General features: G+C 40.0%; 1 long non-coding RNA gene across 6 annotated transcripts; it reads left to right on the top strand.

Moving 5' to 3' along the window:
• Window positions 1–3,534: 3,534 nt before the first annotated feature.
• On the top strand, window positions 3,535–21,404 carry LOC101750389. 6 transcript variants are annotated; one of them, XR_210506.5, is made up of 7 exons: window positions 3,535–3,608; window positions 3,763–3,910; window positions 4,414–4,442; window positions 5,206–5,319; window positions 9,929–9,977; window positions 11,385–11,482; window positions 12,112–14,269. It is a non-coding gene; the product is annotated as an uncharacterized LOC101750389 (long non-coding RNA). The 6 variants fall into 6 exon arrangements; XR_006938749.1 differs by having other exon boundaries at window positions 4,414–4,489; XR_001465870.4 differs by having other exon boundaries at window positions 3,535–3,645.
• Window positions 21,405–22,439: the final 1,035 nt, after the last annotated feature.

Genomic DNA, 22,439 nt, shown 5'->3' with positions numbered 1-22,439 from the left:
TTTTGAAAGAGAGAGTTCTCTATATCTATGGCTTTTATTCAATGACGTTTTAATGCAAAATACACTAATACATTCCATAAGAGTTTAAGTATCAAGCAGATGTGAACATGCTACCTTTCATAGTTGAGTACGTCTCTCTCTGAAGTCTGCTACAACCTTAGTCTCAGCTTTTCCTTCTTTTGGATATTACTGGCATCAGTGTGGTGATCTCACACATTCTTCCAATAATATCCCACTTCTTAACACCATAAAGAAGTATTATTTCCATGGAAAAAGAGGACCAATCATCTATGTTCTATCTTTTAAACAACTTGGCAAACAAGAAGGTACAAACAGTAATAGATCCATTGTGACAAGCCATACATGAAACACTTCATCAATCTGGCAACCCACTGCTGAAGGAATGGAAGCCCACACATCTGAATCATTTCCTAATCTCTTTTTAATATTAACTTACATGAAATGCATCTCCCTTTCACAAGATTCAATTTACACAGCAATTCATGCAGTGCCAATGCCCTATAATCTCTTTCCAAGACGACCCTCTTTAACCATGTCATTTTCTTCTCCTTCCACAACCTTTCTCCCAGAAAAATCTTGCCTAAGCTTTTCCTATGCATCCAGCTACAGTGTCTCAAGGAAAGGAAAGCAATCTCTGGAGTGACAGAGACCTACACTATTCAAGGTCATTGTATTAGTAGATAGCATTTTAGGCCCAGAACAGAAACTATTTAGAAATCAGTGCAGGTTAGTACTGAATGGTGGCCTAGTATGCTTTCTTTTCCTGAGGAAAACTACTGAAGTCAGATGAGTTCCACACTAATTAGAGTTCCTGAATTGATCCAACACGTTTATTGTCACAGGAGCTCCCACAGCTTTCCTTGAAATAACAGCATCACCAACAGCTGGAAAAGGAGAAGCAGGAAAACTGCTCCTAGGTGAGTCCAGGGAGCAGGATGAATCACTGAGCCATGAGGCAGTGCTCACATGTCTCTTTGAAATAACTGGCACACAGGCAATTTGGGAGCCCTTTCTTAATGCATATTTGACAGCATATTGTACCAGGGAGCTGTGAAGATCCCTTACAGAGCTTAACTGGGGGTCTTGCAAAAGACTGTTGAAAACCACCCCACACTCAGACACAGTCCAAGAAAGCCACAGGTCGAGGAACAAGTAGCCAAGGAGAGCCTAAAACTGTCTGATTATTAGAAGTAGCCACAGTTTTGGGCTGTCTTTTTCAGAAACATGCCACTGCAAAAATATGATAAATTCAACTACATTTAAAGAATCAGATAAAAATAGGCTGTCTGTATTTTCCAAATTATCTTTGAAGAGCTCTTTTTTTTTTTGGTTCCTCATTTAAATATGTTTGTGCTTTTCATTATGAAGTCAATATATCTAAATGAATTGCTAAATTGGATTTCATAAATTTTACCTGATTCTATCCTGCAACATTCAGACATTATTGAAGGGAAACACTATTATCTTAGCAAAAACTGCAGAACTACAGAAAGAATTCTTTCCTCCTCAGTGAAACATCGAGAAATTCAGTGACATGGTAAGTTTCAGTGGGTTGACTTTTCATCACAGAATGAAAACAAATATCAAGTGAGTGTGGGTTCATATGAAATGAGAGTGTCATCCTGGCCTGGCTCTTTAGTTTGCAATCTTGGATGGCCCTTATACTGAGAATGCACTGGGAGGTCAGTGAGAGCATGCCTCTGTTGGAGTGTAACTACTGATGCCTCTTATTTCGAACACGCCAACATGGTCAGCTAACCAGCTGACAAGCAGAACAAGTAAACAGCTGTTTCCTGAAAGGAGAGAGAGGATTAGAGAAAATGGACATAAGCACAGTGTGTTGAAGCATCCTGAGTCAGCAAGTGAGGTGAGGAAGTTTGCTCTTGTTCCCAGAGCCACATCTGCCTGCAGAAGTGCTGACCTGACTCATGCTCAGGCTCGCTTACTACACTCACGTGGCTTGGGGACAACAGCTGGGTGCTCTTTGTAGCCACTCTGAACCCACAGTGTCCCTGCTGACACGGGGCACTTTTGGATATAGTGGTAAGTGGGTAGCTGGGAAGCAATGATTATGGCTCATGACAGTGTCACATCAGTTGAACTGCTGCAGGTACCATCACCTGCCAGCAGACCTCAGTGGTGTCTTAGAGGTGCCACTGCCAGGTCACTGACAGGTCTGCTGAGAAGAGTTTGCACAGGAAGGCCCTGAAGAAATACCAGTGAAAAAAGAAATGAGTGGTTAAAATAACAAGGTAGTGTCTTCCTAGGAGCTAAACCAGAGTATTTGAGTGCACTGGGGGTTGCAGCTGAATTAACTGTATGTGGAAAATGACCAAGTCAAGATACATCTCGGCAGGCGACCTGGTGAATGATTGTGCTTGGGGTATTGCTGCCATCAGTGGAAAGTAGAAGACTGCTCTGGGGATGACCTGCAGGTCAAGCCAGGGAGCTGGGTGCTCTCTGCTCTCTTGTGAAAGCTCACAGACTTCTTTCCAGCTCAGGTATTCTCAGAAATGTTCCATATGCCAGCTCACATGTACTTTGACTCCTTAATCCTAAAACCAACAGTTCTTTATTATTGTCTATCAAAAAAGAGTGGCTCACCTGTGCACTCATTGATGTTGTTCTCCTCTCTTTTCCAAAATATTTCATACTTTAGATTTTGAAGGAAAAGGAAAAGAGACTTTTATCTCAGAGATACTGCCTTGTTTGCTTCATTGGCAAACTAAAATAGCTCCTGAGCAGAGACAGAGAACGCACTTGTCCCATGTCTATCAAAATATCCTATCTATCCTATCTATTTCTCTTCCCCTTCAGCTTGCATCTGTGGTGAAGGTTTAATCAAGTTATCTTAATTCTGTCACTCATGGGCTACAAGTACACTGCATCTCATAGAATCTCCTACCTGAAAAAGAGCTGTAAGGAATAAAAAACCCCTTTTATTAGTTTTTCCTTTTTCTTTTCTTTTCCTTTTCTTTTTTCTTTTCCTTTTTTTTCTCTTTCTATTTCTTTTCTTTCCCTTTGCTCTCTTCCTTTTTTCTCTTTTCCTTTTTTCTCTCCTCTCCTCTCCTCTCCTCTCCTCTCCTCTCCTCTCCTCTCCTCTCCTCTCCTCTCCTCTCCTCTCCTCTCCTCTCCTCTCCTCTCCTCTCCTCTCCTCTCCTCTCCTCTCCTCTCCTCTCCTCTCCTCTCCTCTCCTCTCCTCTCCTCTCCTCTCCTCTCCTCTCTTCGTTTCACTACAAATGATTATTTTCTCCTTATTTTCTTAGCAATAAACCAAGAACTTTTGGCCTGGATGCCAAAAGTCATGTTAAACATGACTTTAATTACAAATTGTTGGACTCTTTCTTCTTGTGACACAAAAAAACTTTCTCAAGAAGTCCTGCTGCTGTGGTAGCAGAAGTTTCCTAGAAAAACTCAGACAGTGCTGAATCACACACACAGTCACAGTAATGCTGAGGTTGGCAGAGTCCTCTGAGTTCCTCTAACTTAATCCCTGCCCAAGCAGGGACACCCAGAGCAGGGTGCCCAGGACAAAGTTCAGGCAGTTTTTGAAGTTCTTCAAGAAGGAGATTCCACAGCCTCTCTGGGTAATCTGTGCCAGTGCTCTATCACCTGCATAGACAGGTGTAGTTTCCCCCTACCCTGCTCTTGAGTCACTAAGGAGACTATTTTCTTTTTGCAGTAAATATTCACAGGGAAAATCTTTTCCTACCTAACACTGACAGCATTTCTTATCTTCAGGGCCGGATGTGGAGAAGGAATCTTACAGTTCATAAACAAGATCATAAAAGAACAACTTGCTTTGTTACCACTTCTACTGAGGCTGTGAAACACGAGTTACTGAAAATACTACACTGCAGCTTGTGTCCATGAGGCTCAGGAGAATGAGGTAAGACCAGCCACTTGGGATTTTTGCAACATCTTGAAATTAACTGAAAGATCCAGCGTTTGCCTGAGTGAAAGGTCTGTGAAAGGAAACCAAAAACTGTGGTTGGAGGAAGAAGGTTGAGTGATTGTTGAAGGACTTCAGATAACAGTGTGTGGCCTAGTTTTCCTCTCTGGGTTGCAGTGGTGTCATGTACACTATGCTGCAGGCCTGTGCTGCTCTGAATGCGGCCACAGTAGGGTGATGCTCAGACTATTCCAAGGACAGCCTTGCACAGTGGCTCCCTAAGGAGTTTTCCAAGGAACCCACAAGATGACTATATCCCCCAAGGTCTGTGAAAGCCCTACCAGTGAGAAACTCAGTCAGGCATGGGATGTCAGAAGCATTAGGTACATACAACTACAAATGACCTCCTGACCTCCCTGCCCTATGCTTTTACCATTATGCATGTTTCCTTCCTCTCATTTCTGTAGTCCTAACTCATTTCTCTGCATTCTGTTTTTCAGATGCTGTGCTGCAAACAACTCAGAAGCAGGTACAGAAGTTTGTATTGAAACAAGAAGCAAACCTCTCCCAGAGCAGGTGAAGAGCCCTGGCATTTCAGGCTCTCTTAGCACTGCCCAATTACTGTTTGTCACCTAAGTGAGATGACACCTAATTATGTGACACCTTTTCCTCACCGTGGAGTTTGCCTGGTCTGTGTCTGGCTGGCTGTGGTGTGTAGCAGAGTGCAGGAGACCTGGGTTTGCCAGGGGCCTTGCAGAAAGGCTCTTGCTCAGTGCTGCTCCTGGCTGTGCTCCCTGGCTACATAAGCTGGCAAGATGGTCTCAGAAAAACTACCAATCCCCAGGCACTGTCCCAGTTCAAACCCAGCAGAGGACATGGGTCAGAGCATGGGGAAATAGCACTGGACCCCCAGAAGTTCTTGAGGATTTTCGCTTGACTTGTAGGAATGCAAAGTAACACTTGGAAAATCCAGTCAGGGTGCCAGGTCAGTTCTCTTCTATCCCTTTAGTATTTATAACAGTAATGTGAACTGTTGTGGGGCTCATTTATATATGACTTTCAGAAGGCAACTTGCAGCTCAGCTCTGCCAAAGACTCTGTGGTTTCATAAGACATTATTCTAAAGATCTTCCTCCTCTCTCTCAACATGAGGCAAACCATCATGAAACAGGTGATTTCTGTGCAGAGGACCACAAAGCACTGTGTTTTGAGCCAGTGCTGTAAAGCAATTGGGTCTGTTTTATCTGTTGTTACCTTAATAGGTAATATTTCATTTCTCATTTTTGGGGACAGGAAAGGAGAAGAAGGAGGGGAGAAAATGAGCTGCCTCAGTAATATACCTCCTCTGACAAAGCTGAAAGTGCCTGGCTATTTCTCAGCAAATGAAAAAAAGTCTAAAGGAATGAGGTAAAGACTTTATCATTTTGGCTGGCTTGCACATCCACTCACATCATTCACTAAATAAAAATGGAAAAACAAGCTCAGGTCCAAGCTGAACAGTAAGTCCAGAAGCAATCTGGTTTATGCAGGCTGTTTGAAGTATGCATTTGAGGCTGCGCCCAGCGGCCCCTCTGCAAGGGGTGAGTACCCAGTCCTGCCCTCACCCCAAAGTGACAGCAAGAGACCAAAGGACAGATATTCCTCTTTGTTTGCTATAATCATAGGTATATAAATACAGGATCACATGGAAAGGAAGCACCTCTGCAGATGGAGATTAAGTGATAAGTATGGGGGAAAGAATATCAATCTAATATGCAGCCTGTGGAAGACAAATGGACTCCATTAGTGCTCCAGCTGCATACCTACTGGTGCTTGTTTGTGGAGCGCTGGCACAGCATTAGCTGACTCTGCATGTCCCATCTCATACATGTTTTCAGCACTGACAACTGACAGCCTGCAATCCTTGGGGTTTCTAAATAACCACTTACAGCTTCGCTTACTCTTTAATGAAAGCTCATCTTCCATGCCTGGGCATTTCTTTTGTTACTCACCCATAACCTCATTTCAGTGCTTCTTTCCGTTCTCTATCTGTCTTGTTCTGGAGAAGCGTCGTGGTTAACAAACTACTGCAAGTCAGAATTATATTATTAAGTTATGGAGGGCAGCAATGATTTTCATGTAGAAAGAGACAGCATATTACTCATATTATGTAAATATATCCAATTTTAAATCCATTGACAGCAATTAAAAAGAATCAACCTGTATATTGAGAACATTTTGAGTTAAACTCAAGGCTGGGATTATGTATGTAGTAATAAAAGATACTAGACATTTTGTTTGCATACTGAATCCTTTGCAAATAGTCTAGCCACAGCATCTACTTGTAGGTATTGGAAATGTTGGTTCCCACTACCCTTCATTTTCCCAAAGAGGATGAAGAGGAGCATGTAGTCAAGGCTTGCATCTCTTGCTGATCCACCCAACAGAAGGGAAGGACAACAAGGAGACACTATTAAATTTGGCTTAGATGCATGAAATGTGATCCAGACAGGTATGATGCAGGCACATCCAAGCTCATACCCTTTGCACCAGGTCCAGAACCAGACATGTCAGACCTTTCACTATGCAGAAAACAAGCTGAAAAGTTGTGTCAGCCAAATGCTGGCACAGAGCGTATTCTAACTAATGAATCATATTACACTGGGGTGCATAATGCACAGAACTTACTGGATTGGATCTCTTTAGTACACTGAATTTCAGAGTACGAGTAAGTCTTGAGTAGACTGAACTAACAAGTATTGTCTCAAGCCTACATTCAAGCTTCTAATGTTTGTCTAGACATCATCATTGGTTAATATCTAATCCAATGTTTTTGCAAAAGAGCATTATTTCAGAAAGTCCTTTTTTTTTTTTTTTTTTTTAATAAGCAACACATTAAAAAAAACATACCAGTCTGGATCTTATCATTTCAGTATATATATGCTTGCAATTTTTGTGAAGTAAATTTGCGTGTCTGCTACTCGACACTCATACCACTATGGCTTGGAGCAGAACTTGTCTCTAAATTAGACTGGAGTTCTTTAGGGTACGGCTGTGTTGTAACTAGTTCTGCTGACTTTAGAGTTGGCCTTATGCTTCATTATTCCTAAAGGTTTCCTCAGAAGTTTTCAGCTCAGTTTTCATTTAAGGGAAAGCCAGAAGGTTTTAGGCACCCCTCTGAAAAGTTCAAAATATGTGAATTCTCAAGTGAAACACACACACACACACACACACACACACACACACACATGCACACCACCACCAACAACAAAAAAGCCACAACCATTCATCATGGCTATTCTTTAATATCATGTGATTTTAGGTCATATAACTTGGTGGGCTCTGTGGCTGAGGTTTCAGTTCTTGGTTTGGCACTGGTGTGCTCTGTGTTCCTCTTTGCCCAACATTAACCATATATTCAGATATAGTAATAAGCCAGAAAAAAAATCACAGCAGAAGTTCCAAACACAATAGCATAGCAAACCTTCTCCTTAACAGTGTTCTCCTATCCCAGCACACCTGAATGGCAGATGTTATTACAGGAAGCTTATGTAATGATCTGCAATTGAGCAAGGTGGTGAAAGGCCAGCCCAGTGATGTACAGAAAGAGTAGGCTTGTAACAAATTGCTTCCTAAAAGAGCAGCTGGTCTAAGGACAGGGTTTATCTCAGAAAAACTGTCATCCACCTTCTCAGTCATAGACAAGACATGTCAGGCTAAATAGTAGAAACGAAAGAGCCGTTTGTCCATTGCTTCTCAAAGTGGTCCTCTCTAGTGAAGTTTGTGATATGCTGATAACAGGTGCAGTGAATTCATGCTGTCATATCTATTTTTCTAGATTCATGTAGCACAGCAGTTTTGAGTGTTCTTGAGCTGACAGTGTTCTTGATGACTAAATTTGTCATTTGAAAGAAAAGAGTGAACAGTGTCTTTAGACCCTAGGATTTTGTTATTCTTCTGCAGAATGTCATTTTTGGCCAAGGGCTGAGATTCTAGGACATGCTCATTAATGGTGATAAATTGCATTCAGTTCTTGTGGCTATATTTTTTCCTTCAACGAGCCAAACCCAAATACTTTTGGAAAATTTGGATCTAAATTTGCACATTCCATTTTTTGCTCCTCTTTAGCTTGTTTTCTTTCTAACCGCTGAAGAGTTTTTGTTTGTTTGTTTGTTTGTTTGTTTTCTTGCTTTTAAATGCAGAAGCCATGTATAGACTTACTGTTCCTAGATGCTCCTTAAAAGCTTCAAGTGACACAAACTTTTACAATAGCAAATGCCCCATAAACACAACTAGAAGATAGGCCTCTCACCAGCATTACTCCTCTATTATGTGAGTGCAAGCCTGTTTGTACAGAAGATTCTACACAGTAGAAATCTGAAGCAGTACAGTGGGTGAGTCAGGGCCAGTGGTTTGATTCATTTGCAAATATGAAATCCTTAGGAATTATTGTGCAAGTTCCTGCTGTGTTTATGAAACAAAATATTTTCCATGCACCATTCAATATGATATCCCTGCACCAAACAAAAGGCTGTTGATTTCAACAGACACAATCTCTGAAATACCAAGCCTCTAGACAAAAAGCAAGGGCTAAATACAATTAATGTCATTTCCTTCTTGAAAATGCTTTTTCTTAGACACATATGTCTTCTTTATATACGCAAAATAAATTCCAATATTTTACTAGCAGCAGAGAATATTGCAATTTTACCTGGGTCATTCAACGAAGATACCTATAAAAAGGGACCCAGGAAAGAGCTGCTGTTGCTAAATTTACCTTTTTACAACTTTATCAGATGTGTCTACTGAAAGATTTCCAGCACATTCTCTTTCCCTGTCTGACTGTTATATGCCATCAGCTTTCACAATTTCTTTACTTTCCTGCTCTCATTTCTCCTCTTTCTCTGTCTTTTTTCCCCTTTGGGGTCCTATCTCTGTGGTTTTAATTGTATTTTATTTTGCACTTTCCATTGCAGTATCTCCTCTCCCATCAAACCAAATGCAGATCCTATACCACAGCTATCCTTCTCTCTCTTGGCCAGACCAATCTTCTCCTTGTCACCAGCCTTGGCTTCTCTCCAGCCTTCCACTCTTCACCTCTTATATCTGATCCCCTTTATACCTGCATCACATTCATCACCTTCATGTCTACTGCTATCTTGAATTGTTTCTTGAGAGCCAGCTACATTTCAGCCATGATCTGGAATCTTTGAACTCATTGTGACCCGCTCCCTTCAGCTGTTGGCTGTGCTGAACACCTGCAGCCACCTGGCAGTCTTTCTGCTGCTCGTTTCTTCTCTCACACTACCCAGTCTGTAATAACCAGCTTTTCCTCTTACATTTCTACTAACAATTTTTCCCCCTCCCCCTTCCATCTTACTCCTTATCTCCCCTTCTTGATAGTTCTGTCACTCATTGCCTATCCAAGTCATTCCTTTTTGATTTGTATTTTTATGGAAACAAGAACTTTTATTCTTTTCTTTATACTAACCTTTGCACCAGGGGAGTCAGGACTAGGACATTTTCTGTAAATAGTCACAATAAACTTATCTTCAGATTCCCACTTAAATGTTTTTGGCATAAGTAGTGGCAATGGCTAAGCTGCTGGTATGCTGAGACAACTGTCCTAGACACACTGTTTGGTATCAGAGATACTAGCCTATATATATCTATTGTTTGCCTCTATTTGAAGTTACATTAGAGATATTTACCAGCTCTTCTTCCCACCTTTAGTTTGTTCTGTATTAGAATGACTGATGCTGAGGAGACTTGATCTTTATCCTGAACTTCTAAACTTCATGGCAGTGGAAATGACAAAGAATATAATTTCAAAATAGGATAGGCAGATTTATGACAAAGAAAATGAAGGAAGAAGAAAAAGGATAAACGTTACATTGCAAATATTCAGAAACATGATTCCTTTCTATCTAGGAAAATATAACTGAGAGGAAGAAAATATACTTTTCTGGATATACGAGGAATCACTTTGAAGGATGATTCTGTTTTATGCTTAAAAATGATTTAACTCTTCCTACAGGACTTGTGTGGCCTCCCCCAACCAAAAAAATAAAAAAAGAGGAAATGAGGTGAGTTGTAACAGGCTCTTTGTTCAGCTCTCTAGGTAATAGCCAGCAATCCAGGAGAATTTCTGCAGCACATCCACAGTCTGCCCTTTTTCTGTCTCAAGGACTTCCACAGGCGGGAAGTGCAGAGCAGATGAGCTGATGAGTTTTAGGTGAAGCAGACAGGACAAGGAGGGGTTAGGAGGGTCAGTATTTGGTCGTTATATCATGCAGCTTTCTCTGATTTAATTCAGCGTGAAGGCAAGTAACCTGCAGTGTCGATATAACCTTAGCAGCATTCTGAAAATGTAAAAGGACTCTTTTTTGATGCAATCGAACCTCAAAATCTTTCATTTTCTATTGCCAAAATAACTCTGATGAACATGTGAATGAAACTTCAACTGCCCCAGATTTAGATAGATAATGACTGTATGGGTATTACAGAGCCTCAGGCAGACTTCCACAGCATTTGCAACCAGCAGGAGAGAGAGGGGAACAGAAACTGAGTTTCTTCTGAGATATTTACTTTTTTTTTTTCTCTATGTTTTGGACTGGAAAAGTATCTAATGCTAACAGAAGTCCTTTATATGCATTTCTGGTAGCCTAAATTGCAACCACTTCTCCTGCTTTCCTTCTACTATTTCTGTTTTTTTTTGCCAAATGCAGGTCTAGAGATAGAAATGAAAGGATTTCAGAGTCCCCCATTTGTTTCAGGAAAGACTGGAGGGATACAGGTTCCTTCACCAACTGGCACTGTAAGGTGCTGTGGTGGCTGGGCTCAGTTGTTTGATTCAGGACTAGGCTGACCTCTGATTCATAAATTCTGCAAACAAATCCCCTTAGCTTTTACCATTTTGAAGAGAAATGTATAAATATTGCTCTAGAGATTATGTTCAATATAAGTATTTATAAATGAAAATGTCTGTGAGGGAGACAGAGGGACAAAAGGGTATTATATAAGATAAGAGTAATATATAATAATAATAAAATAAGAGTACTATAAGAGTAATATATAAAGGGAGACAAAAGCTTAATATTCAACACATAAAGGTCAATAGATGACAAAAGAAATGGATCTGGACTTTTAATGTCCACCTCTGAGACTATGTTCACATAAGTGATGCCAGAACAACGTAGGCCTACAGAGACACTTTCAAATCAATCCTCCAGAAGGGTACTTTAGGGTTTATCATATGTCCTCATGCTAGTGCTATTAAAGACCCTGCTGAAGGTCTGTAGAAACATCTCACAGCTGAAATTAAATTCAGCTCCTATAATATAAACTATCAAAACTTTAATCAGTTAGCCTAGGATCCCTTTAGAGTCAGGTAGTGATGTTCTTTTGGTGAATGATTCACGCTCTGTTAGAATGTGGGACTTTGTTCCATCTGGGGTTGTGATAAGATGCCACTTTATCTTCTGTGACTACAGACTGTAAACTATTCCTGAGGTGGAAGAAACACCAACATGAATTCTTGACAGAAAAAAAAAGTCCTTGTGCTGCTCCTCTGCCCCATTTTGCAACTGTGGTGAGTTCTAACAAATATTTTGGTATTTCCAAGGGGAATACTTGCAGCAATTCACCTTGCCTACTAAGCCCCAGATGAAGAACAGCTCCCAGACAAACACATTTTGAGCTGATCCTACCCAACCCTTTTTTTCTAGAAGTCTAACTGGTCAAACTACCTAGTAGTTTTGGAGAAGGTAATGCCTCAGCATCCTGCATGCTGAAATCTGTATGCTTGCCTCTCCTGCACTTTTTCTGTGGTAATTAATGACTGACCTTCTCAACCATCAACCAACGATTTCCTGAAACTGTGTTCACTCCATATGTCAGGCAAAATGGAGCTCCACAGTTCATCTGCATTCAAGTTCACAACCAAATTTGAAGCCTCTCACAATGTGATGTCTTTCAATCTAGCTGTTATAAAAATTCTGGTTTATTATTGAATATAGATCTGGTTGAATGCTCACATAATCAGAATTTTGATTCACTGTTCTCTTGTGGCCAGTCCCAAGTATAAAACATATGAAATGCATGCATGCATGCAGACATGCAGGCATACAGAATCTGTGCTAACACCAACCTTAGAGCTGCAAACTCAAATGTTCCAGAGCAGCAAATTTCACTATTGCTGCTTTCTGTCTTTTATTTCAGCTATCCTGGCAAAGACTTTTGGATTAAATCTACAGATTACACTGGACCTGACTTCACTCAGAGACTGAAATACGTGCCGCTCTCTTGATGAGCAGATACATTACATTCAATCTATCTAGCAGTTTTTGTCCTGCACAAGCCAAATCTCCTTTCAACATCAATATTATTTATTAGCTCATGAGCTTTCCTCTGCAAGTCATCACCAGGAGATCTGAGAGCCTCTACAGACACTAGCAAGCCTATTCTCATACTGGGTGAGAGAGTGCTGGGGAAGTCATAAGGAACCTGAAATTTCATGGATGCCCAGTAACAGATGTCTAGAACCTGTATTCAAAGTATGTCCATACGAAATGTTTAGTAAAGGTGATTTACTCAGCATCACTTATCCCACTGTACAAAGAACACTGTCATTTTATGTGATGAAAGTACTTATTTACAATGCTCTCCAGACATACTCACAGTTCATTAGAAGTCTAATTGGAGGTAGGGTCTTCTGTTTTATCCCATCTTTGGAAAGGCACTTGGATAAAAATGAGCTAAGAAAACATGCGTGTGCTTTACAAAACAAAGTAACAAGGAACTGATTTTAATTACATATAGTACCCTTGATTTTCTTATTTATGCATCCCAAGCCACTACTCTTCCCCATTATTACATTTCCAGGTCTCAGTGTTTTCATTCAAAGTTTTGAGTGCTTCTGAAAACTCAGACCAGCCCCCACCTCCCCAGCTTTAGTGATGCTGGGGAGCACAGACATGTGGTGTGGTGCCACCTCAGCTGTGAATAGTTAACACTGTTATAGTTCAAAACTTCAGCCAGGAATGCTACCTGTGAGGGCAGAGTGCCTTGGGACAGAAAGTCCTTGGCAGGAGCTAAACCGTAATGAGCTTAAAATGTACTGAGGAGTTCGGCAAATACAAAGCCAGGTCACAGAATAGGTAGCTGCAGAAATTTTCCTATGTGTAATGTTTATAAGACAATTATTTACATTATCTGGATGGTTTTAATTACAGGACAGTTCAGACCAGTTTCTTTAAGTTTTCCCAAGGGGTAATTAGTCACCCTGTGAATTTGCATATTTTCCATTGCTCTATCGAAGCAAATCAGCTATACTTATTGGAAGATTGACCTGGCAACCTCTGTTCTTAGCAGATTATAGTCTGAGTTTCATCATGACGTCAGCTAGTATATTAGGAGATGTTCTGGTCTGTACTTCTAGAGCAAGTAAACTTTGGGCTCTTCATTTAAAATGTGAGAAATTTTGAGACATGGTAAAAAGGGGTATCTTATTCATAGGGGAAAGTAGCAATGAACTACTGCCCTACAGATGTTCACATGTTCACTCTATCTCCTAAAACACAGTTTGCACAAGGGAATAAGATAGAGTGCTAGCCTGGAGCAGAAGTCACTTCTCCATACCAGTTCTGCAGGATTCTACATACCAGGTTCAGCTGATCCTGCTGGAATTCCTTGCTGAGCCAAATTTTGGCTCCTACAGACCATCTGTGCACTGCAAAGACCCTGGCTCCTTGCCTGTCTGCTACATTGCCTCCCAAAGTACTCACAAACCATGCAGCAGTAAGTTCCAAATTAGTTCATATACGTACCGATAAATTCATCTGTACAAGTTATGCCTTGTTTTTTAAAATATTATCCAAACTAAATTTATATCCAAGCAATAATACACAAGAAGTAGCTTGCAGATCTTTGGGGTTAAAATGGGAATGAATGACCTTGAGAAGACGTTCTTTGGAGGGAGAGAGGCAATCCAGTAGTGGAACTTAATCTGAATCACATTAATTCAATACTACAGGTGAACAACCTTTAGTGTAACAACAGCCTGACAACAAAAGCTAGATATTTACACCGATGCTCTAATTGTTAGTCTATTTCTTTAGATTTGCATCATGTACCCAGTTTTCAAACAGGAGAACAATTGTTTACTGTAGGTGTCCTTTTATGAATCATCAACAGTGAGTGAAGATGTACTCTTACTGCAATCATTTAATAATTAATTAGTAATAGGGACATACATGTTTAAGTGTTTTGCATGTCGTACCTTCTGTTCTTGTTTAACAGAGACATTTCACAGCTTGTGAATGCTGTGCAGATAATATTTTCTTCTCTTTAAAATAAAGGAATAAGATGACTATTTCAATGTGCCTAGTGAAATATGACCTTTTACTGAAAATATCAAGAGTGCACAGAGCTCTCAAGAGTTTCAGTTTTCTGCTACAGGCAGCAGAGTGACCATGGCAGGGGAACAGAGTGATTCTGTTGCATGCCACATCTCAGGTCAATCATTGGCATTGGCATGGTCAGCAAACTCAACTCTCTTGTCCTTTTCTCCTACTTTTCTTTGTACTCTTCTGGTAAATTCATTATGTTTTAATTCTATTCATACAGTAACAATTGCAGTGGATGTCCAGGTTTGCAAAAATGCATTAGATACATTAACAGCAATCTAAGTAGTGACTATTAGATCCAAGAGTTTAGATGTGTTGCAGATTGTTAATGGGAAGGTAAAAAAAAAATAAGTAATGGTTCATATTAGTCTGAGAAGTTGTTCTTTCCCTATCAGAAATCTTCTTCCAGCTCTGCCATGAATTAAACTAGTTCTAGTGGCAGTCGATCTGCACGTGGTTGCAGATTTTTTTTTCCTCTGGATTTTTTCCTCTGTACTATATAGAACTCTACTTATAACCCACTCTTCCACAGAATGCTTGGTACTGCTTAGGAATATAGACATAATCATATTTAACAAACAAAGAAGAGCTGCAAATCCTTAGTGAAGATGCTTGTATATTGGCTAAGATAAATCTGCCTACTGCTAGGGAAGAGAAGAGGTTATGGGTACGTTTCAACTGATTAATCCATGCCAGCAAACACTTTGAAGTCTTGTGAAAGCTCAAAGATAAAGAGCACAGAGTATCTGTGAAAGCAGTTCCAGTGAAAGCAGTTCCACCTAACATAATTTAAATAATTATTCTTCTCATCTTAACGGTAACTGAATTAAAAGTGGTATATCTTTTGCCCTTTATTTAAACCATGTAAAAAATAGGATAATAATAAATCTATGCTTAATCCAACCAAGATCAACAAAGATTCTAATGGCCCCTCCTTGTCCCACTTCCCAAGTTGCTTTCACCTGTCCCAGCTCTACATCTGGAAAGCGAACGCAAGTACAGTCTCCTGAAAAAACCTGTTTTGCAAAAGTTGGCATGGAAGTGCTGGGCAAGACTTCAAACTCAGGCATCAGCTGAGGATTACGTAAGGTTGATTCTCTTCATTGTTTCTGCTGATCTTTAAGCTGTTAATATAGAGTCAGTGTGACTTGATTCTCTCGAATGGAAAACAACACAATGTCTCCATGATGAAAATGGTCGTGTTGATTAGGTAAGAAGTTTTCCATAATGAAAGTGCATATGTTTCCACACTTCCATGCAAGTACAGAGAGCAATACACTTTTCTTTTTTCTTTAGGCAAAAAATGTTCTCAACTCTTGCTTGCTTGCTGTGGAGATTTTTTAATGTACAATATAAACTTGAGGACTGTGTAAACACTGCTTTTTTTTGAATAGACATCTAAATTTGTCTCTTTTCCTCTGGATTTTTGCCTTGCAGGTGTCTGACATTTTAATACACTTTTTTCTCTTCTGTCTTCTTATAAACATATACTAGAAAATCTTATTTTCCTCCTAATAGCTGAACCAGATTGTTTTGAATCTGGCGAAGATGTGGGTAAGGAATTGTCACTACAGGGGCAATGGATCCATCACAGAATTGTAGGATGGTTTGGATTGGAAAGGACCTTAAAGATCATCTAGTCCCAACCCCCTGCCATGGGCAGGGTTGCCATCCACTAGACCAGACTGCCCAGGAACACATTCAGACTGGCCTTAAGCATCTCCATGGATGGGGCATCCACAGCTTCTCTGAGCAGCCTGTGCCAGCACCTCACCACTCTCTGAGTAAAAAATTCCCCTCTAATATCTAATCTAAATCTATTCTCTTTTAGTTTAAAACCATTCCCCCTTGTTCTATCTGTCCATGTAAAATGTTGGTCTTCCTCCTTTTGTAAGCTCCCTTCAAGCCTGGAAGGCTACGATGAGGTCTCCCCAGAGACTTCTCCAAGCTAAACATACCCAGCTCTCTCAACCTTTCTTCATAGGAGACGTGCTCCAGCCCTCTAATCATCTTTGTGGCCCTCCTCTGGATCTGCTCCAAATGCTCTGCATCCTTCTTGTGCTGGGGGCCTCATGCCTTAGTGCAGTACTGCAAGAGGTGCCTCACAAGGGCAGAGAACAAGGGACAATCAGTTCTCTCTCTCAACTGGCCACCCCTCCTTGACCTACATGCAACACCTTGCACTTGGCCTTATTGAACCTCACTTGGTTCACATGGGACCCCGTTCTCAAGCCTGACCAGGTCCCTCTGGAAGTCACTCTTTCCTGCTATTGTACCAACTGTACTACTCAGCTTGGTGTCATTAGCAATGTTGCTGAGGGTACACTTGAACCCATCGTCTATGTCATTGATAAAGATCCCAGTTCCTGTTCTTATTGGCAAGTTTCCATCACTATAAATTAGAATAATCCATGGAGCGATATTTGCATACTGGCTGGAAGAAGTGAAGAGCTTCATTTGATACCTTGTACCAAGGAAGGTGAAGAATCTGCAACAGTAACAGAAGGTGTGGACATTGTGCAGAATGCTACACTGTGGCAGTAGCAATGTAGCTCATGATGAGTGGATGCTTTTACAGCTGTCCTCTTCACTGCCTTATTAGATCCGCATGACTGGATTTCATTCATGATAATCACAGTGCCTCTTCTTTGGTTGTGGCCTATCTTCAACTGTGATGATCCTAGGTCTTTTTCTTGTCTCCCAGTATTTACAAAACATGTATTTCTGCTTAGAAAGCTTTAAATCAGGGAACGATCACAAGAAATGTCAGTAAGGTGTAGGAAAAGGGTTCTACACAACAGCCGTGTAAGGTTGTGTTTCTGTAGGAAGAAAGACTTAGTCCAAAAAATCCCAAGTGTTTCTGGCTGCTTACAACAGATTTTATTCTCATGTTTGTATTTTTTGCATTCCTTTGTTTTAATCAAATAGCTGACTAACCTCATTTGCTGCTGAGTTGAAACAGTGCTATCAGTTGATTATGAAATGCTTCTTTTGGGAGATGCTTTACCCAGTAAAATTAGATGTTTCAGAACGAGAAGTGGTAATTCCTAGAAAATGTAACTATGAATTTATTTATTTATTTATTTATTTATTTATTTATTTGGTAACTCAAACTTTCAGCTTCAGCTGAAGGATTCAAATGCAAACTGCCTGTTTCCTTGAATCCATTTACTGAGTTAGATCCAATTTCACAAATAGTTTCCACTATTCCCCGAGTGCACTTTTTGGCAAAGTCTTTCCATACAGCTCTGTTGGCCTTATTCTTTTAACATCTTTGCTCTCACATCCAGTATACTAGAGAGTGCATCAGAAATGGTAGCTGCAGGCAAGCAAGGAACAAAGGGGCATAAAGATGTGGATGAGGTAGGGGTTCTTGAACTAGTTTCCTTTTAGATTAATTCATACAGGAAAGTTTTGGAAAGGTGCATCTTACATGCCCTCTAGTCAGGCACTGAGTGATTTCTGAGAGGACTGAGACAGGCCTTTCCTCCCAGGTTCTGCTATACTGGCCTTCTGCCCAGAAGTGACTGGCACTGAGAAACCCTGTTGTGCTTCCTTGCTGACGCCACAAAGACTCCAGGTCTTCTCTTCAGACTTCCTGCTGGAGCTGAGGAAGCTCAGTGTTGCCAACGCAATGCTGAAAGCTTCTTGATGGCTCTCTTTGGTCCCATACAACTGGTGCAGTAGGACACAAGGAAGACTTGGCCTTGCAAGAGCTGGGGATGAGCAGTAGAAAGTGGTGCTGTGCCCCACCACCTCCTCAGTACTTTCCAGCAGTTCTATGCCCTTTCTTCAGTGCATGAGTTTGTGTGGGGGAACAACACCCATGTCAGAACTAAAAGCTTCTTTGAAATTTTTTACTTGCAAGGAAAAAGGTGTTCATGAAGGTAGAAAGAAATGCACTGAAGTTCACATCTGTTATAGCAGCGTAAGTTTTAGTTCTCTTAGTCACTGTTGGGCAGAAGGCCACACTTGCATAGACAGTTCAACAGCCTCTTTAGGATCCTCCCAAGCACAAAAAATCAGCTGAAGTATTCAAATATTCTTCATGTGACCACTGTTTGGCAAGCAACCCTTCGGTTCATTTAAAATTACAGTACAGGATGGGGTAGGAAAAGGGGGGGGGGGGGGGGGGGGGGGGAGGCAACAGCAAGGTCTGTTTTTTAATCTAACAACCAAGACTTGGTATTGGAAAATACTTGACAGCAAAGACTGGACAAAGACCACAGAACAGCAGTAGAAGTTTTTCTTGTATCTTGTTAACTATTCAACATGACTTTCTGGTGAATATTGTTAGAACTGGCCTTTTCATGCTTGTGCAATATCAACAGGTAATTAACCGACAATAAGTATACAAAATTTGTGATTAATTTCTAATTGCTTAAAAAGGAATGCTATTGCCTTGCTACCAAATGAAGTGTGAGAGAGGCTTAGAGAAAGAAAGTGCAATACACTCAACCAACAGGATTAGAAATCCAGAGATTCAGACTGGTTCAAACAACATATTTTTCACAGTGTTTGAGTTGGTAAGCTGTGTGAGCTAGAAAAACATCCTAAATCATAACCAAGTACCAGACCAAGAAAAATAATAGGATTTCCAAAGGTGTACGGGACAAGAATGTTCAATAAACACTGATAAGGAGTATTTGGGAACAAAGAGTAAAAATTGTTGAGAATTTTCTGTTAGAAAACTATTCTGTTAGAACGTGGTGATTCAGGGAAATGAAAACATTTCACATGAATGTAAATAACCATTTGATTCTTTCTCTAAAAAAACCATAAATGTGCATGCAAAGCACCTGGTGGATTTCTGTAGATAGGAGGAATGAAAATGACACGTACATCAGTTTTGTAAGGTCTTTCTGATATTTTTGTGGGCCACTCCAAAGTGTTATTTTGCCCAAGTGGGACCAAAAAGAAAATTTGAAATGTTTACATTTTTCATAGAATGGACTGGATCCTTTGCCAACTCCTCTAACAAAAAGATAAATTATGCTTCTTAGCAGTCTCTGCCACTCTATATACTCCTTGGAATCTCTGGAAAAAATGTTTCCTGAGATGGAGTGGCACTGAAAAGTGGCTCAGATTCTCAGAATAAATCAGGAGTTGTATCTCCTAGTCAACTGTAGAGACGACACCCAAGATCATGTAGCCAAGCAACTGACTACAAACGTTATGAAAACAAAATACCACGATTATTAGCATAAACAGATCATAAAAATATAAGGTATTCATCAGAATGTAAGGTAAGTAATATAATGTTGTTGCTCTGGATCCAGAACAATTTAGTGGAGTTATTGTAACTAGCCTGTGCTCAAACTGTGGTGTGACTACAACTAATTTTGTGTCTTCATTTGTTTGTACTGTTCCAGGTCATAAGAATGGCTGAATCAAATGACCATGAGACAGCTGTGTCCAAATTTCTATGTGGTATTTATATAGTGAATACAAATGAGAAATCTGATTTGAAGGTGTGGAGAGCTCTGCTCCACTTATGCATGAAAGTCTCTTATGAAAGTGTATGCAAAATTCAGATGTGTGCCACTGGTTTTGGAGCTACAGAACATGCAATTTCCACCCCCGTGATAAATATTCATACCACTTAATTGCACACAGATAATGACATCTCCAAGTATTGCTGCAGCATCATGTCTGCTTTCCTTTCTTAGTTGTTTCCTCAGAGGATCAGTTCTGCTCTGCTTAGGACCAAAACCTGAGAGCATTCCCACGGGGTTGTGCTGACAACACAGACAGTGGGGTAGTCACAAGTCTCTGGAATAAGCTTTTCATTAAGGTTCTTTATCCTACAAAACAACCAAAAAGCAGTTGAGGTAGTACAGAGTTCACAGAGGCTAGTTTATCAGGCTCCTAAGCAGACTAGCCATGCATCTATAGCCTGTTTGTATGACTCTCTCCACAAGTGCAGACATAGCTTGCAAGGTCACAGAGAATTCAGAAGTACAGGAACAGCAAAAGAGTATGAAAATTACAAATATATTGTCATGCTTAACAGGTTACAGTTGCTTTCAAACAGAAGGTATCTCAAAGTTACCCACACCTTTTGCAAATAAGCTCTTAAGGTGAAGTTTCATTCATTTCCAGTGAGGCTAGGGAGAGTAGACCAGTGTAACACTAGTGTGTGCAGGAGGGTCTTTCTAGGGCCTCACAGATTTTATCTATATTGGCAAGTAATTCTGTGCAATAGGAAGAGATCAATAAATCAAAGCTTCCCCTTGTTCCTAGTTTAATACATTGCAAACCAAATCCAAGTACAAGAAAGGAGCAACCAGGAGATCTGTGCAGCAATACATTGCTGTTCCAAGCCAAGCTGTTGATATCAGCATGGCCACACTTACTCTTACAGAGGACCTTAGAAAATTAGATCTTCAAAGTTTTACCTTAAAGGAGATGATATGGAAAAGTCATTCTTACCACTGACAAACCTAAACATAAAACTCTGCTTTTCCACACATCTTTCCCTTGCAGGTTTCAGTTCTGTCAGAGCACACAGCATGTCAGACAATTTTTGTTGTTGTTGTTGTTAATCATATAATACAGTCAGCTTTGTGGCAGGTAAATGAAATTTAGGCATCTTTCTATCTCCCTGTCAGTATTTGGCCATAAGATTCTGCATTAAATTGTTCTTTGCTCCAAAGCTCGCCCAGAGCAACAGCACTCCAAGACTTCACTCAGCTCTTTGTTTTACAGCAGTTACAATCAAACTGTTGTTCTTCGTGCTTTAATGGAGATCCTAGAAAAGGAGATTTGAAAAAGAGGGTTAAGAACAGGTTTATAAAACTTAAGTATGTACCTAATCTGTCTGGGAAAATTCATAATTCACTTTGCACATTTTTGAAGCTGTCTCCAGCCTTAATATCACAACATCATGCAAAGTCTGGAAGTATGTGATTAATAGATTTACCTAATTAAAAACAAGCAAACAAAACAACAAACAAAAGTAAGTTTATGTCTAAAACTGTCTGTTGGTGTGCCAAATATATGCACAAATATATACTGTATTTTGTGTGTATTTGTACATTTATATGAAAACACACATACATATATAGAACTATGTGTACAATAATTAATAAAGCAATGTTTCTTATCAATAAAGTGGGCTCTCTTTCTTCCAGAAGGGAATGGTAAAAATTTCAAAGCCAGTCTTCAAGGGTTCTGACTGACCTTTCTACCAAGAATATGAAGATACATGCCATTGATCAAGAAACAGAATTATATTTTGAGCTAAAATTAAGAGACTGTCAAAGCTCTACTATAAAAAGAGTAGGACTATAACAACCTTGAGCAGAACTACCTTCTGATCATCTCTTAGTTACTCCAGCTTTACAGCTGAGGGCTGCCTTCAACAGAAGAGAGGTTACATTTGTTCAAAACGGTGTCATATTGACACGTCCTTCGTGTGTTGCAGTACACAATTTTTTGACGCCTGCCCTGCAGTGCAGAATTTGTTGTTAGATTCCTAGATTGGATGGGTTGTACAGAGATGAGGATACTTCAAAACAGAATTCAAGGCAATTTCCTAGAATTTCCTAGAATTTCAAGTTGCAAGTGGGACTACCACATAACCTGCTGATAACCACAAAACTGCTAGTGACGTTTTGGGTATTTGGGTCCATTTCTTCTGGCTTTCACTTAGGCTTGATAGTCATACCATCTTTAATTTTTTATGAAGCCTATATGAGGAGAATTATCTTTGCAACTTCAGCCATCTTACAGATGTGATATGAATTGGCCCAAGGATTCCAAAGCAGTCATGAGAAGGCAGATAGACTGTGCAATCTTCCAAACTTGTTTCCATGGAAAACTAGACTAATGAGACTACCAAAGAGTTAGATACTTTCAGGATTTGACAGGAAATGAGAAGGAGTTCTCAGTTTTACTTTAATATTTATCAAAGTACTTCATTTAATAATACATATTTGAATGCAGCATAAATCCCTTCTTTAATCATATTCTTAGTATTTATTGGCTTTAAGTTACCCATTGCAATAATAAGCAAGTTCGTGACTCAAAGTAACCTGTGTAACCTGTGGTGAAAAACAGACAGATCCTATGTATTGCAAAATGACATACCCACACAAATTAGTACCACCAGATAAACTTTTATCTCATTGGATTGCTGAT

The sequence above is a fragment of the Gallus gallus genome, chromosome 3 (genome assembly GCF_016699485.2).
Source record: "Gallus gallus isolate bGalGal1 chromosome 3, bGalGal1.mat.broiler.GRCg7b, whole genome shotgun sequence".
Classification (NCBI taxonomy): Eukaryota; Metazoa; Chordata; class Aves; order Galliformes; family Phasianidae; genus Gallus; species Gallus gallus.
The sequence above is the reverse complement of the archived record's forward strand: the minus strand, read 5'-3'. Positions and strand labels throughout refer to the sequence as shown.